Source organism: Ambystoma mexicanum, chromosome 2p (genome assembly GCF_040938575.1).
Source record: "Ambystoma mexicanum isolate Mex_15411 chromosome 2p, UKY_AmexF1_1, whole genome shotgun sequence".
Taxonomy (NCBI): Eukaryota; Metazoa; Chordata; class Amphibia; order Caudata; family Ambystomatidae; genus Ambystoma; species Ambystoma mexicanum.
The window spans coordinates 671,601,681-671,620,180 of NC_090923.1; positions in this window are offsets into that span (position 1 = coordinate 671,601,681).

Below are 18,500 nucleotides of genomic sequence, written 5' to 3' on the forward strand. Positions count from 1 at the left end.
AACACCTGTCGTATGCCAGGACACAAAGCTTAAACCATGCACTTTCTGGAGACTGGAGTAGGGTCAGTCTCCCCAACACTTTTCCACTAATTCACAGGTCTGGCAACAACACCCCACAGTCATGAAATGAAAGCAACGCTTCTTTGGTGAGACAAAAGATGAATAATTTACCCATAACACATTTGGCGTACGCTGACGATTTGATCATAGCGGACCACACGCCACTGGGGCTGCAGAGACTCAATAATGCAGTGGCTACGTATGCACGGAACAAGGATCTTATTATTAATGATAACAAATCAGAAATAATCTGTTTTAGCAGGGATATAGTTAAACCCTATGGGTGTACTTGGCCTATTAATGGCTTCCACTTTGGAGCAACGCCTAATAAGATGTCTATTGTCGCCAGATTGAAGGCGAGAGTTGTACAATTTGCCCTCCAGATGAGGAAAATCCACAAAAAAATATAGTAGATTTACTATCCTGTCATTATTGGAGTTCTACAAGCTAAAAGTCACTCCTTCTCTCTTATATGGCATGGACATAGAACCCATAGCTAGGAGATTTGATTGGGATGGTTTATGATATGATATGTTATTTATAACACGCTTAATACCCAGAGGTTTCTAAGCGCGGACCCGGGGATTGAACCTGTTGTGCTCTGTGTCGTCTTGCTTCCAAGGCAAGCATGTTGCCCCTGAGCTATCCTTCCGAGACTAATAGAAGGACAAATATGGGAAAAAGCTCTTAATCTCCTCTTGAATATTCCAATCTCAGTTCTTAGGTTTGAACTGGGACTGACTGCCCTAAACGGCTGGTTTGGGTGGCAAGTTCTGTCACTGCACCACAAATTGCTAACGTCTGTGCAGCATTGCCTGTATGAAGATCTAAATAAGATAATGTTGGCTAATGAATCTATAGGGCTTGCTGATTTAAAAAAATATGTGGAGGAAATCCTGAATGAAATTCAATTTTCTAGAATGGATTTGATGATGTATTTATCATTTATTAAAAAAATTCTATTTGAATGGGACTGAATCCTCACTATTGAAAAGATGAGTACATATAAAATATTGAGTAGGTTTTCAAAGTTAAACAAACCGCTAGGCCAAGTACCAAATTATCTATGCAAATTCCCCAATATGAATTGGAGAAACATAGTCCTCCAATTTAGACTGAACACTATCCCAACGCAAGAGGTTCTGTCAAAGTGATCCAAAATAGTAGAGATCTCAGGAGGATGTAACGTATGCAACAATGGGGGAAGAATTGTAAACATTAAAACATCTCTTGATACCATGCCCAGCATTACATGATTGGAGATTTGAAATGTTCAACCGCTTTGTATGTGATGTTTGCCGGCTAAACACTGCATATTTTTGGGTAAGGGCAGCTAGTGGACTTGAGGTTGCTTTGACAATTGCATCTTTAAAATTCTTGGCAAACATTAACTTGATAACTGGTAATTTTAGAATATGGTGTTTCTGAGTTCAAGAAGGGTTTTAAGAATGTTTTACTTAAATGAAATATCTTATAAATCAAAGTTTGTGACTCATTGATAAGGATGTATTTAGGTTTTGTGTTATACTAATTTCAAGATGTATTTTGCTGTGTAACTTCCTTCTTTTTAAGAATTGTTAAGGGATTATAGATTATATTTCTCTGTATTATGTTTTATGTGTAAGGTTGTAACTAACAACCATACCAAATCAAATTTTTAAAAGAAATGAAAGCCAGAACATTAGGAATTCCTCAAGCTGGTAGATAACAACATGAACATTTTTCAGCTCTTAGCTCAACTCGAGTCTGGAATTCCAAGGTTTAGTCTAGGTTACGTATCTGCATCCCTCTCTTCTCCCAGTGACGTGCAACGAGGCCTCTAAAGCGGCAAAACTACTTTACAAATCTGGCTCAACAATACAATGCTCTCTGTCTGAATGATTTCAAGACCGAGACAATTTGCCTTATACCAATTTTGTTCATGGTATTAACTGAGCTGTCTTGTAACATCTTATAATTTCATCAAAAGTGGTTTGTTACATTTCCATAGCATTTATTATTGGAAGTTATTCTGTATCTAGAGCTCATGTTCTTTTCTGGAAATAGATGGGTGTTCTGTGGAATGGAAGGCTTGGAGGTTCTAGAAGGGGAGGTGGTCCCCAAGAGAGGAGAGTGTGAAGGAGAGCTGCCACTGCCCGTGGATGTAAAAACGTATATACTTAATAAATAAAGTGTTATGTTACTTTAAGAACTGTCTCTGTGTAGTCTCATCAACTAACTGCTGGCTCTGTCAATTTCCTGAACTTTAAAGAGGGAAAAAGGTTCTGAACGTCCATGGGAGAACATTATTTTGCTAGGATGCAAATGTTTTCTTGTAGAACTATTTATGCAATCTATTCTCTAAATCCTCTCTGCGACAAGCACTAGACATATTGGAGTGTCAGCCCCTAATACCAGTCAGATCTAGCCAACAGTAAATCCCCACCATTCGTATTACTTTTATTTATATTTATTGGTATTTATTTAGCGCTTTCACCAAAGAGCTTTACAGGTAATTTTATAATTGTACATTAAAATCAAGGTAAAATGACAGATTATTTATGGGGTGACTGCGATTAGATGTTGGAAATTAGGGATAGAAAATGATTTTTCTAACGGGTCTGAAAAATAGGAAAGGAAGCGATTGAGTGGATGGTAAGGGGTGGAGCGTTCCAATGTTTCGGGGCAAGTAGATCAAAGGAGCGAAAGTGGGAAGATGCTCATCGAGACCTGCGACCAGAAAGAAGGTACTGGATTGTGAACATAGTGACCAGGGAGGAAAATAGAAGGAGACAAGAGATGACTGATATGATGGGGCACAACAATGGGTACATATAATGACTACATAAAGGAAGTGGAAAAGGAGATGGGACTCAAATGGCAGCAAAGATGCAAGTCAGAGGGAGTAGGAACTAACAGCTCAAGAAGATAAAAGGCGGTGAATAGCATAGTTACAAGCAGAGCGAAGGGAAGTAAAGTTAGAAGCAGGGAGACCAAGTAAAACAGCAGAGCAAAAATCGAGACGAGGGAAGATGAGCGAGGAAATAAGCTTTGTGGCGTAAAATGAGACAACGGGGCTGACATGATAGAGATTGTATAGGGAAATATGACAGATAAGAGTAGTGTTGCAAATGTTTACTGATAAAGAAAGAGAAAAGTAAAAAATGACTGAGGTTACAGGCAGAAGCAGAGAAAGGCAGGTGTGCAGGGGGAAGAATGCTAGAAGGTGGACTAAGGGGGGAGGGAGCGAATGGAGAAAGAGCAGAATTTCAGTTTTTGCAGGGTTTAAGTGAAGAAAGTGAGAAGACATTCACAATTTGAATGGTAGGGAGATAGGAAGAGGCAGTTGAAGGGAGTCAGAAAGAAAGGAGAAAGCGAAGATGATCTGTGAATTATCCACATAGAAATGACAATAAAGGTTGAAGCATGTGATTAAGGATAAGAGGGGAGTAGTGTTGAGAGAACAAAATAAGAGGTCCAACAACACAGCCCTTGTGAACACTGTAAAGAATAAAACTGCGGGGAAGAGAGGTTACCAACCCAGGAGACAGAGTAGGGCCGATCAGAGAGATATAAGTGAAAACTAACAAAGAACAGAACCAGAAAAAGTGAGAGAGGAAATGGTGGCTAAAAGAATGGGATGTTCGACAGTGTCAAAGGCAGCTGAAAGGTCAAGAAGTATAGAAGACATCTTATTGGGATGAGCAGTGGCAGTGACAAGGACATTAGAGACGTGGAGCAATGCAGCTATGGGTCTAATCTGCACCTCCAAATGAAGGAAATCCCACAAAGGGGATAGAATTGTCGCCCATCTATGTACAAAGATGTGGGAATGCACTCCAGAGAATGTAAGACTGAAAACACTATTGATTAAGAAGGGCCCTAATGTTTGGTACTCAGACTGCTGACTCAGATGGCGCCAAATATTTTGGATCTGGGTGTCCACACAATTCCCACTCACCAGCCCCTGCATAATGAACATACTGGGCTGTCACCCACTGATGGGTCTCCTCAGCCTACCCACTGCTTTGGGTTCACTGGTTTCATACCCCTACCTTAAGGTGGCACATACTCTTTTTAAATATGTTATATTCATATACTTTATACCGCACTAAATCACCACCATAGTAATATGAGCGTATTACCTAGGCCTGTCAGTCGAGTAGCGTACTGTGTGCCAACATGAGGAATCCAGACCTTTGTCTTAAAGGAGAAAGAAAATAAGTGAGGGGAATAGAAGAGAATGGGAAAGCGGGAAGTAGATGCTGCAAACACATGGAGGGAGAGATGCAGCAGCGAAGAATATTGTATGATCGCATTGGCGAGTTTCAGTCCAGTTAGGTGGACCATTGTTCTGTGAAAGGAAGGATGTGGATCTGTCCTAAACCTAAAGTGGTCTGATAATTGGGTTGTGTTTTCAAGGCAGGCTTGAAGAATTGCAACTTAGTACACATTGTAATACTGGATGTATGAGTGACTCGAGAGTGTGCACGAGGAATGCAGGAAGTCACCAAGCAATGTTCATGTTGGTTTGCTCTGTCATGCTCTGAAGTAAGTCTTTCCTTCCTCTCTTCAAATATACCCTTGATGTTTTGACACCTCCATCCCACCCCGATCCTCTCTTGACCTGAGCCCCTCAAAAGAGTGTGCTTCATGTAGATGAAGCACTAGAATTGGGTCGAAGTATTTGAAGCTGTCAGAGCGAAAAAAACAAACAATATACAGAGTATGTGCAACATGAGAGGTGACACAACCCACTTCTTAACATGGCGTGGATACTCTGAGGGTCCAACATAGGCAGTTACATTGTCCCACACCTACAACTTTACCCAGCCTGCCTCCACTTGATCATAGCACCTGACATTCAGCAGAACAGCCTATTTACTTCCTGTCAGCTTGCATTTCAGTTCGCGATAGGGAGGTTTGCCACAGCAGATTGTGTCGAATTCGATTTCAGCAAATTTATTTTAACAAATGTTGCCGCAAATGTACGGGAGGGGTGGGTTTAGGTGAATAAATAATGTACTGGGGTTATGCGAGGATGGTGTTTCGGGGTCTATCCCACATATATTTGCAGAAAAATCTACCACCATTTTTTAAATTGTTCGATGAAATCGAATTTGATATAATCTTTTCAACGAAATCACATAGAACCTTTCAGTTCAACCCAAAAATGCAAGTTCAAGCACCTTTCAGAACTATCTTGGGAATATCAGTTTGTCGGTGCATATTTGTTTTCTTTTATTTAGAAAATATTTAATAAGAGAAAATCTCATCCTCTGGACTGAAAGACGGGCATTAGAATACTAGGCAAAAAATCTTCAACACAAACAGACGAATAAAAAGACTTCATAATGTACCATTTAAAAAGGAAAGTGTTTCTTAACGTTATGGTGCCTTACAGACCATTTCTGGGAAAGAATTCCATAACCTTGATATTTCATCAGAAACGGCCTGCTTTCTCGCTCTGACTTTCAGGATCTCTAGCTATTCAATATCATTAATATGAGAGCCCATAAGTCCTCTGGTATTGTTATTGACCCGGTGAGCAGTTTTTCAGGTATAGCCGTGATATGATAAGTAGATACTTTTCTTTAATGGCAACCAACCTATGGAAGGCATAACTAGAGTGCTGTGTGAGAATTTTCTGGCACTTGTGAATAAACATGCTGCATAAAAATGTATTGCATTGGCAGCAGAGAACTCTTTGATAGATCAGATTAATCATGTATTTCCACCCAGGTGTCACAGGACCATTCCCCGAACCACTCATATAATTGCAACAAGTTGGATACATGGTTTCAACTTTCTTCAAATTAGCAATTGGTGGTTTGTCTTATTGGAGTTTTTTGCTATATAGGACAGAAATAAAAGCCATACTGTAAACCCGCATGCATGCCATTTGGGACCAGCAACTGTCCATTGATATTTAAAAGATTAAAATGAAAAGTCAGCTGCTGACTTGCTGACAAGAGATAAACCTTTCTTGACTCTGAGACTTGGGTGTGTGACATCACACCACTGTTTACTAGACACCCTGCCTGGGCTTTGGTAGGTAATGCTTCACCCTATCGGGTTGTGTGGGGCTCTGTAATCGTGTAACAGGGCAGGACCTGCTGCTAGGAGTGGAGTGACAGCACAAAGGTCCAATGACAATGCAACAAGTTTGACAGGTGAGAGCTGGCAGTGGTTACTGACAAGAGGTGGTGACCGCAGATTGGAGAGAGCAGTTCTGTTTCAGGTGAGGGCATGTTCAATCACATCCTAGGACCAGGTAGGTAGTCACCATGTTGCATTTGCAGATTGTTTGTTGCATAATCAGATTCTTTTTTTGAATAGAGTTTTTTTTCAGATTATTTGTTGCATAACCAGATTTATTTTTGCATAGCAAGATCTATGTTTGCATATGCAGATGTATTTAATGTATAATCAGATTGTTTTTTGTATCACCAGATTTATTTATCATACTGCTACATTTATTATTGCATAGTGTGGCAAAGAAGGACACAGACTATTAGATGACATGTTTCAGGATGGTTTATTAAAATAAGAATTATAAGGCCTAACTTTCCCTACCACTATGGGTGGTCCCTATACCTATCTTACTAACTACACTGCTTGTCAGTCTGTCCTGGAAGTCCAAATAATAAAGTCCTCTGTCCAAAACTACCCTAGCTGACGCTACCACTGTATATACTAACTTAGGTTCCGAGAATGGCCCCTTTCTCCTTAGGATATTTCTTGTATCAGGACATCAATTAGCATAGGATCCTTAAATATCCCCTTGTTTCTTCTTTGCTTAATTTGAGTAATTCTTCAATGCCTCTGGTGAATATTCGTCTTTCTTCAAGACTTTCCTTTATGGGGTTCTTACAGCATTTACCCTCTTGTTCCGGCTTCTTAGTATATTGTATGATATGTTCGTGGTTTGGGATGGCTGTACACCTTTGGTTATTATAACCCAACTCTCTTAGATCTCTACGACCTGGCGACTGTTTGTCCCCTTTCTCAGGGTATTATTATCACTGGTTTCCCACTCTCCTTGTTCAGCTTTTCAATAGTTTGCTTGTTCGTGCTACCACACTTTAAGTGTACTTTCAACTCTTTTGCCTTTTCCCAGATAGTTTTCATCACTGGATCTTCTCTCTCTTTATTCCAGTTTCAAATAAGTTGTTCTTTTGTGTTAACACACTTAAAACCGCTTTGTTTCAAGAGTAACTTCGTTTCACGATTAATGTTACCACACTTTAAGTTTACTTAAGACTCTTTTCCCTTCTCCCAGGGAATTTTGATCACTGGATCTTCTCTCTCTTCATTCAGGTTTCCAATAGTTTGCTCTTTTGTGTTATTCAGCAGCTCTGTCGTTCCGCTCTCTACAGTTGTGCAAGTTTGAAACTCGCAGGCTCTCTGATTCCTGCTTCCTGCAGGTGTTGTGCAGCTTGGGAACTCCCTGGCCCAATGTATGTGTTCCTCTCTCTCTTTCACCTCTCTCACTGTGGGTTGTCAAGGCTACGTTATTCAACAAACTCATCTCAGTAGATTGGTTATTCTTATTTAAAGGAACATATTCCATTTCAGTAAAATAATGGCATCTAGAGTTTCTTTGTCCCAGTCTGGTTGTGAAGAGGTTTCTGATATTTGAGATCATCCCATCATGTCTACCGGTTTAGGGAGCTCCTCACAGGAACGAGAGTCCTTGTCCCCTAAGAGGGAGTCTCTCCCGGTGAGGTCCCACCTGCCTCTAGCCATACGGAGGGTATTGTGGAGCAGAGGGGGCTCCCTCTTGGGTAGAAGAGACAGATTCCCTTGATTTGTCACAATAGCCAGATTTATTGTTACATTGCCAGTTTACTCTCTTTTTCTTACCACTAGATCCATTTGCTGAATAGTCATACCTCTGTTACATAACCAGACTTTTTGCATGCCAGATTATTTGTTGCATGATCAGATACATTGTTTGCATAACCAGATTTATTTTGCATAGTCCGATTGGGTTGTCTAACTAGATTGAATTTTGCCGAGTGAAATGTATTTCTTGCCTCACCAGATTCATTTTTACATAGCAAGATACATTTTTCATACTGCTAGATTTATTGTTGCATAACTAGATTCTATTTTTGCATAGCCAGATTTTTCACTCCATATCCAGATACATTTTCTGATGCCATTAGATTTTTCTGTGGTAAAGTCAGATCTATCTGTTGCATGATCAGACTACTTATTGCATAGTCAGGTTAACTGTTGCATAGCCAGATAAATTAGTCGTACCAATAGAGTTTAATGTTGCATTGCCATATTTACTTTACACATCGAGATTAACTGCTCCGTAGCTGATTCATATTTCATATCACTAGATTTTTTGTTGCCCAGCCAGGATAATTGTTGCATAGCCAGATTTATTTAGCATTTCTGTCTTGGATATTGCAAAGGCACATTAATTGTATGATGGGCAGATTTTATTATTGTTGAATAGCCAGACATATATTTCTGCACCCCTGGATGTATTAGATGCATGGCTAGATTTATTTTTTGCATGATCAGATTGTTTACATAGCAAACGTTATTGTTGCACAGCCAAATTTGCTGCTGCATTAATGGACTGTCATTTCATAACACCAGATTTGCTATTGCACAACCAGATTAATTTCATACCACTAGTTTCTTTTTCTGCATAGCCAGAGATATTATTTCCAATGCCAGTTCAGTTGTTGCATGTTGCAAAGACAAATGTATAACCAGATTACCTTCCACACATCACTAGAATTATTGCTATAATGATAGATTTACTGTTGTACAATCAAACTGGTATCTTTAGACAATGGATTGACTGTTGCACAGCAACCATTTTGTTGTATAGCCAGATCAATTTTCAAGATCACTGGATCCATTGTTGCTTAACCGGATTTACTGTTGCTTAGCCAAACCATTCATTTCACACCACTAGATCAATTCTCGCATAGCCCGATTTATTTCTATATAGCCATTTCCATTGCAGTTTAGCCAGATTCTTTGGATTGCTATTGCATAACCAGAGTTTCCTTTCACTTCCAGCCTAGCTGTTGCATAACCAAATGCCAGCCTAAATGTTGCACAGCCATACGTATTGTTGCACAGCCAAGTGTATTGTTGCAAAATCAGCTTAAGCTCTTATCACCACTAGATCTGTTAGTACATAGCCAGATTTATCATGACACTAGATTGATTACTAGTCTGCTGGGCTAACTTTGCACTAATAGATTGCTCCCTTCCCCCTCTATGGAATCTCCTAGCACTTAACCTCCTTCCCTTCTCCCTCTCTCTGCTCTTGCATGTTCTGAATGCTCACGAGGCCTTGTAGGACTGCCGCTTTCCTGTTCATCAGTCTTATTTCTATTTGCTTTTTGCTTCCGTGTTCCCTCCCCATTTTCCCTGGTAATACCATTCCGCCTCCATGATTGCTGGAATCACCGGGGCATTACAAACCCGGTGACCCAGTAATTCTGGAGGCAGAATTCTGTACATCCCCATGACAGAGCCAGTGTTTCCATGTCTGCATACAGGCGGGTGATGTTATTTCCGCCAGGTCAGACCTGGCGGGAGTGACACCTCCCGCCTGCAGGACTCGGAATCAGCCGGTCCGGAAACAACAGTGGCGGCGGATTTACCACCACCGCTGTTTCCGAACTGGCTGACTCATAATAAGGCCCAATGTCTTGTATAAGCGCCTTACAAATGCACAATAAAAGAAAAATAAAAAATTGCCCAGCTTTGCTGGCCACTTGACCTCACAATATTAACTGTGCTGCATGGCTAAATTGACTTCTCTATTCAGACCCTCCAGGATATTGCTGCATGAAATTGAACATTTTGTAGCACAAGATTTTATTTATTGGGGTATTTCTGTAGCACATTTATTATAGACTGGAGGATGCAAGGGAGAGCCTGGGTGTATGAAAGCCAAGTTGCTAGAAAGAGGAAGTGTGAGTGAGTCTAGAAGAGCAGCAGTGTGTCATTATTTGCACCCCCAAAAACTCCCACTCACCAGCACCCCTCACACTCACCGATTCTCCATCACAACTTACACTCCAAAACCCCTTACTCTCCCAGTCATGCACATACACACTAGCAACATCACACTGCCAAGTCACAATTCACACTCCCCAGTCCCTGTGGCACTCAAAACCATGCACCTAAATCACACTGTATGCTCTCCAGTTCCTCCAGCAGTCTACAGTCTTCCATTATTTCTCACTCCTTGTGCAAGTTGCATCCTTTCTCCCAGTCTATCTTGCTCGTCCCCCATGTCCCAATCTGGAGCTCGCCCCCTCTTTCTGGTCCACCACTCCCCTAGGGCCCGCCGCTCCCTCTGGCGCAGACAATGCACTCCTTTTAGATGCTTTGAGAATCTGACCCTTTGTACTATTTTAAAACTGCAGTTTCTGCACAACCTTTGTCGCTGCTGTTTTTACAAAAGACTGTTTTTTGTGTTTTTAAACAGTTGATTTGACAGAATGTTTGTGAACATGAAATCGCTACAAGCTCGAGGGTCTTGATATTGCTAAATTGATTTCACACCCAACTGTACCATATCACCTGGCAGCACAATACCTCGTACACTGCAGGGATAGAGTGGGTCATACAGGAACGTCATTCAACCATACCTCGGACATTGCCGAGCTAGAGTTTCTCTTACTATATGTCACTCCCTGACTGCTCATTACTATTGTTTCTGCATTGCCCCCCTTATTGTCACACTGCTAGACTGATTCACTCAACTAGCATCCATGCAACTGCTCCCTGATTGCATAATCGCAATTCTTTTGCACTACTAGACTGAGGTTTACATTGCAAGATTGGCCTTACATAGTTTGACCAATCTTTACCCAACCACACCTGTTCACAGAGTGCATAATTGAACACGTTGTTATAACAACCCATTTCGCCACAACTCTCTTCCCAGTCCTGCAATGCCTCCTAAGCTCTAGATCTACAATCAGAAGGATTGCTTGAAGGTAGGTGCAGCAGCCCTATCTGAGAAACCTTACAACTTGCTTTACAGCACTCCTGTGTCCACTTGCCACAAGACTGCATTATGTCTAGAAGATGTAAATATTGCAGGATTCTTTTTGAAGAAAGAAGCCGGAAAGTAAAAGGTGTTTGGTTTTGCCTACCGATCAAACAGCGAAATACATTGGAAATGACCATATCACTGCCAATAAAAGACCCCTTATGCCCGTCATCTCTTGATAGCTCGTCAAACAACTTCCTGAATCGTGCCAGATGAAGAAAATTCACCTCAAGCTAGAAACTCAACCCACAGAGTACAATGAAACACAAGAAAGTGCACCCAACTTCAAACAACCTCTTCCTTTACCACCAGAAACACACCACCAAAATGTCCAACTCTCTGAGGCATCTCCGTTCTGGAGTCATTGGTCAAACCTTACATCACAAAACAGCACCTTACTGCCATTCATCGCTGGATCCAGAACGATCAACCTGATCCCACAAAGAAACAGAAATGCAACAACCTAGAGCCTTCTGATGGACACACTCCAAAATATGTACATGCTGATCTACTTCCCTCTACGCAAGGGAGCCCCAAAGAAAAGGATGTAACCAGATGCATCCTAACCAATGACGGCCCTATCTAAGACATTCTTCTGACATATATGGTCTTCCACAAACAAACTAGGCCTTCTCTACATCACAGAAAACTGTCTCTCAGAGGATCTTTCAGCAGTTGTACAAATATTCTTCCCCCCAGTCTACAAGACAAAATGTGCCATTAGGACAGTCAAGGGCAGAGGAGGAATTGCAGTTTTTACAAATATGCTATTAAAGATAAAACACTGTTTTTTGGTAAAATCCCAGACTGTGAATCGCTCATCTTAATCCGCTCAACCTCACACATGTCCTCACTACCCTTCCTTCTGATGTAATGACCATTATTCTACAACCCTTCCTTCAAAGAATATCTGGCAGATGCTGTTGCTAATATTTCCATAGATCACCAACACCACACTATAATGGGATACTTGAATATCTGGCTTCTAGAGGAGGGAAACGCAGCTGCAAAGTCCATCTCCACTAACCTCTGTAGCCCATGTTTCCCGACCCTGGTGCAAGCAAGAGTGCACACCTCTCTCACCCCAAACCAGGGACAGTCCTTATGGAAACCACCAGCCTCAACCGTTGGCCCGCTGCGTAGGGAGGAGCGCTACACCTCAAAATAAAATTGCTGATAACAGGAGATGGGCTATACCCTAAGTTCTTAGATCATTAATGGACACAGACCCTGGAGTGAATTTTATAGGGATCCCAACGGGGACCACTCTTTATTTATAAAACCACTTAACCTTTAATCATTTTCCATTTAATTATCCAAGAATTTCCCTGGCGTGAGCTCCAACTAAATGTGGACCTGCTGCATCAGCTCACGCTTCCTTGGAAGGGTCTTGGGGACTCTTAGGGTGAGTCTGGTGCAACAGCCCCTTTACCTAAACTTGGGTACCACCCACATGGAGTGTGAGGCCTATCGTGCTCAAATGGGAATGGGGATTTACATTTTTCCGGCGAATGACTTCTATGAACACCGGGGTCGTAATCCCCCAGTGTTTCCGTGGGGCCAGGTGCCGGAAAAATGCACAAGTCTGGCAGCAGCCTGCCGATTTTACCGACAAGGCTACCACTGGACTCGTAATGAGGCCTATTGTCTGCATTGTGAATTTGAGGTGTTTAAGAACAGACTAAATAAATGACTCACCCCCAGAAGCGTGCCTGAAATAAACCTTTTCTAGCCATCATTGTATAGAATTCCAGAAAGACAAATTATTTGTTATTCCTATTGTTTCTGATTTAGGGTCAGTGCTCAAAGTGAAACGCCCTGTTTTTTTTTTTTTTTAAGAGGCCTGGACAAGAAAGGCAGCCACTCCAGAAACAAAGAGCCACACGGGCTCGCCACAGCCAAGGAGCTTCCACTTGTAAAAAAGGGGTAGTAAGGTCCCCCAAATGACGTCCCTGAAAGCAGCCCTGGTGGGATGGCCCGCGGATTTTGATATGCCTTGCGGTAATAAGTAGGATGTTAAAGTGAAAGTGGGACATTTAGGAGTAACTGCTGTGTTCTGCTGAAGGGGTAGTAGGAAAAAACAGCTTTAGAGAGCTGAAAAGTGTTGATTGCGTTGCGGGTGAGCCAAGGGTCTTAAAGTTCCCTAATTAAACTTCATCGGCAAACTAAAAGCATGTTCAGATCAGAACTCATAAAAATATTACATAAAAATGGTATCTAAAAACTGTGGAGGTGACGTTGAGAGTCTGAATAAAGAGAGGCAGAAGTTTCACAAGGGAAACTGACACATGCTTAAAAAAGCCTGTGGTTACGTTACCATGGTGAAGACGGAAAAAGACACCTTTGTTGGAAAATTCACCTCCTCCCCCACCCCAGTGGTTGTTGGTGTAGTCACATTGTGAATATGATATTTGTTTTGTATTCATTTAGCACTAACTCAACACAAGCCTTGGGATTAAGCCAGATTTCTGTCAATAATAGAAAATCCACATTATACAGTTGGACCATGTCAAAAATATCCTTTGAGTAAGGATATACTAAGGAACAATTAAACAGCATGGGGTAAAATACAAACGGTGGATACGTAGGGCAGGTGAAGAGTGAGGTACAATAAATGTAATGAGATTGCAGCGATTGGAGGCTTGATGTTTGGAGTGAGAAGTACATTTGCTGGATTTGGAATAGTTCATTCTGTTAAATAACCTTTTTTGATTGTCATTGCGAGTTTGGTGGCTTTCTCAATGGAAATACCACACGCGGTGATTACAGTTACTACATGTGATATTTCTGGACATCTGCCTCATTATGAAAAAGCCATCGTGTGGCCAGTCAAGGATGTGGATTTCCAGAAGTACTTTGTGCTGTATTTTAGGAAATCAACGTGTTTTATTTTTCTGTTCTTTTTTTAAATTCCTTTCCCTTCTTATTTTGAATCTGGATGGTTGTATGCAGTGGCTGTCTAATAGCATTTAATGCAGAAAAGTGGTACAATCTTACCTTTGTGTGCATTACACAAAGGTGGTGAGAAGGTGGAAATCAGAGATGCCCACTTTTCCACCCATTTCCCTTTCCCCATAAAAGAAAAAGCGTTGCTACTTTGTGGGGAAGTGGTTGGTTTCTCCTTTTTTGTACAGGTAGAAAAATGAATGAGTTAGGAGATGGCTCCCTTCTTATCATTATAATTGTTCTTTTATAATGGGCTTAATACCAGTAAGTGGTTTCTAAACGTGGGATCGGGATTCAAACCTGTGTTGAGCTGTTAAACGCGTTGCCCCTAAGCTATCCTTCCTTCCCCAAGTACAGCCAGCTAAATAGTATCCTCCTCCCATAACAGGAAGTGATCAGATGTTAGAAATCCTGCAACTGCAAACCAATGAAAATGTAGGAGTAAGCAGCAATTTGGACAGCCATTTTGCATGCTAGCCTCCACGTGCCCTTCGTGTACTGATGATGCTAAAACACGCTTATTTAGCTTTTGAGTGTGACAGCAGGCTCTACATCCGTTTGCTTCATAGTCAGACCACTCTTGCATGACCAGCCTTTTTTTGCATAGCCAGATTACAGGCACATTTATTGCATAACCATCTTTATTTTGTATAATCACGTTATGTGTTGTATAATCACATTCATCGTTGCCTAAACAGATGCATTTGTTGCATAATCATATTCATCGATACGGGAACTTTACCAAGATGTGTTGCTCTGAGATGTGTTCTCCTATTTTCTGCACGATCCTCAAGAAAAGAACGCAATGGATGATCAGTGGGATTAAGGGCTTTAAGTGGGCTGGGGTCAGCTGGGGCTCAGCTCTGGTAGAGTGCAAACATAGCCCTCAAACCAGGGCTCTCCTGGAGTTCCAGGGCCTGATTTGCTTCACTAGAAGGCAATGAAACGTTGAAGAGTGAAAATAATGCCCTTCCACAATAGATGCCACTATCAATCGTGTCTAAAATCACGTCATCAGTTTTTGATAGTTGAAGTTAAAAACATTTTTTGTGATATACTGAAGGGAAATATATAACGGATAATGAGTTGCATGATTATTGCAACATTAGAGTCTTGTCATTAGAATAGTTTAATAACATTAAACCATGACTTTATGGCGTTAATTCCCCGTTCCAAGGACTGGTAACTGCCCGGCAGCCCAAGTTATCGGCCCGAGCGAAACAAGGACGGATGACGAGGGCTCTGAGCCATTACCCTGTTCCGTTTCAGCACTTGGTACAGGGGATTAAGTCTATTAGCCCCCCCCCTAAGTTGCCAAAGCGGTAACCCAGGGTGCTTAAAAAACAGGATTTTCCTTTGTTCAGCCGGACCTGAACTGCAGTTTGTTGTACGAAGGAAAATCCTTTTCCAAGATGGCCACCATGGAAAGGGAAGCAGGCTCAGTACAGAGCCCCTCTTCCCTTTCCATGGCTGCCTGCAGGAGCACAGAGGAAGGATTGGCAGCGGTGGGGAGTGCAGCCGCGGCAGATAAAAGGTAAATTGAGGGTGGGAGGGGGAGAAAAAAAAGTGACAGAGGAAGATGGCAGCAGGGAATGCCGTCCGTCAGGTGGGATGGAATGTGGGCTTTCAACAGCGGTTCAAGCACGCATTCTTAGTGGCAAGGATTGGCTGGCTTTCCCCGCCAGGGTGCTAATATGTAATTTATTTATTTATTTATTTATTCGCATTTGTATAGCGCACTTGCAGCCCATGGGCATCGAGGCGCTGTTACAAGTAGGTGTTGGATTCTTAATTCAGCAGATATGCATGAGACCGGAGGTCTTATGGATACACAATTACAGGCATAGTTGCAGGTGAAGCATGATATTCATAATACAGTGACAGAATGCCGTCAGGTACGTTTCATACAAAGAGCTTGGTTTTAACAGCTTTGCGGAAGGCTTGGTGGGATTCAATCATTCTGATGTGGGGTGGCAGTGCGTTCCAGTGGGTGGCGGCCCGAGTGGGAAAGCTGGCACCACCGGCGCGCACTTTGCGTGATTTGGGCGTGACAATCGTGTTGGAATAGCACATTCTTAATGGTCTGGTGGCAGAGTGCTTGGTGATTCTTTGGGTCAAGTAGGGTGGAGCAAGTTCATGGAGGCATTTGTGGGTAAGGGCGAGTGTTTTGAAAACAATCCTCTCTTTCACCGGGAGCCAGTGTGCCTGTCTTCTGACTTCTGAGATGTGGTCTTTTCTCGCGGTGCCTGTGGCCGCCCTAAGTGCATTATTTTGAACTAGCTGAAGTTTGGCCAGGTTCTTATTGGAGGTCCCAACGAGTAGGGCATTACAGTAGTCCAGCCTAGATACAATTATTGCCCTAGCAATGGTGAGGCAATTCTGGCGAGACAGGAAAGGTCTGGCAGCGTTGAGGACTTTCGAGTAATAGGCTGAGGAGGAGGCGATGGCATTGACCTGTCTATCCATTGACAAGTCGGAGTCTAGGTAGACTCCGAGTGTCTTCACATGATTGGAGACCTTGATGGGAATGTTGTCAATAGTGAAGGAAGTGTACTGTTCACCGAGGTTCCCCAGCGTGGAGGGTGCTCCTATGAGGAGGAGTTCGTTTTTTTCGCTATTGAGGCATAGCCAGTTATCTGCCATCCATGATTGGATAGTGGAGTAGATGGTGGTAAGGGTTTTAGTATCCGCCAGGTAGTCGCCTGTGAGTGGGATGAGGACCTGGGTGTCATCCGCATAGTTTGTATACGAGATGCCCAGGGAGTCAAGGATGCTGAACAGTGGCCTCGTGAAGAGGTTGTAAAGCGTGGGCGCGATACATGAGCCCTGAGGCACACCGCAGGTGATGTGGCTGGGTGTGGCACAGGCTGAGTCAGAGAAGACTTTCATGGCCCTTTCTTGGAGGAAGGAGGTAATCCATTCGCAAGCTTTGGGGGAAAAGTTAGCTTGGGTAGCTAGATGGTGACACAAGGTGTTGTGGTCCACCAGGTCAAAGGCGGCGGATAGATCCAGGAGCAGAAGGAGAGCAGGTTTCCCTGCATCTCTTAGATCGTCCATTTGGTTCTTTAGGTCCAGGAGAGCCGTTTCGGTACCGTGTCGTGGGCGGAAGCCAGATTGCCGCAGGCCGAGGAGACGGTTTTCTTCAAGGAACTTTTGGACTTGCAGGTAAGCTGCTTTGTCCAGGATTTTCAGCAGGAAGGGTACAGTGGTGATAGGTCGATAATTCCCCGGGATCGTTGGGTCCAGCGAGGGTTTTTTGAGGAGTGGGCGTACCCAGGCCTCCTTAAGTCCAGTTGGAACGTGGCCAGACTGGAAGGATGAATTAATGAATGCTGTGAGGAATGGAGCTAGGATCTGTGCTGAGTCTTTAATGAGACTAGCTGGGCAGGCATCTCCCTTACAGTTGGAGGGTTTGATGGACTTGAGCAAGGCGATGACCTCGTGCTCAGTAATATCTTTGAAGATAATAATTATTGGTAGGGCACAGATGCTTACTATTATGCAACAGAACATCTTTTATTTCTTATAGCAACAAGAAATTCATGTCTCCTGTAAAATACATTCTTCAATGACAATACAAGTCTCATAATCTAGTGCATCTTAATCAGGCTCTAGTCCCTCTTCTCTGTCTTGGCTCCATAAGAGTGCGCCACCTGCTCCTCACTTCCTCTTTTTCTTGCTACTGCCAGGAGAGTTAAGTATCCCCATGGTGTGTCTTATTTACAAGATGGGGATCATTTTGTGATGTGTGTACATTATCTGACAGGATAGCTTTGTTTGAAGCATGGTGCTCCCATAGGTTTGCAAGATGTAGGGGGGAGCTGCGTGGTTACAATGATTGAAGCGCTAGCTATTTTCCTTATTTTGTTAGCGCAGCAACAAGTGACGCAGAGGTTTCCTGGGGGGTGGCTCCACTGAGAAGTGGTTTGTGTTCAGGATATTTTTCTGTGAGCATTATTAATGATCCCACTGATACTCATAATGGTGGTTTTGATGCTTTGGACGAGAAAGTAAATGTTCCCAGTCTTTCTATTCAATCACTTAAAACTTGAACACCACGGGGCACTCGAGCTTCTGTGCTGCTCCTCCATACCGCAAGCTTTGGGGGCCCTCAACCCCCCATATTTGCCAGTATACGATGATAGGAGACCCCCCTCGCCCTTGGAGACCCCAGAGATCTTCTGGGATAAATTTGGGGGCTTCCGGCATAGTAACGCCAGAGATCGGTCTGAGTGCCTTCGGCTCAGGAGACGGCAAGGAGTCAGGCCCGGCCCAGCTGGGCTTCCAGGGTCAAGGTATGCCAGAGTGAGGGAGAGTGGAATACAACTGCTACACTGCCCCGCCCCCCGAATCCAGAGCTCTGACTCGAGTTCACTTCCGAACCGGGGGCGCGATTGAGATCCGGGCGGCAGCAGCTGAAGGCGCCTGTCACGCACTGACTCGATGGAATCTGGAGTTCAGTTCCGAT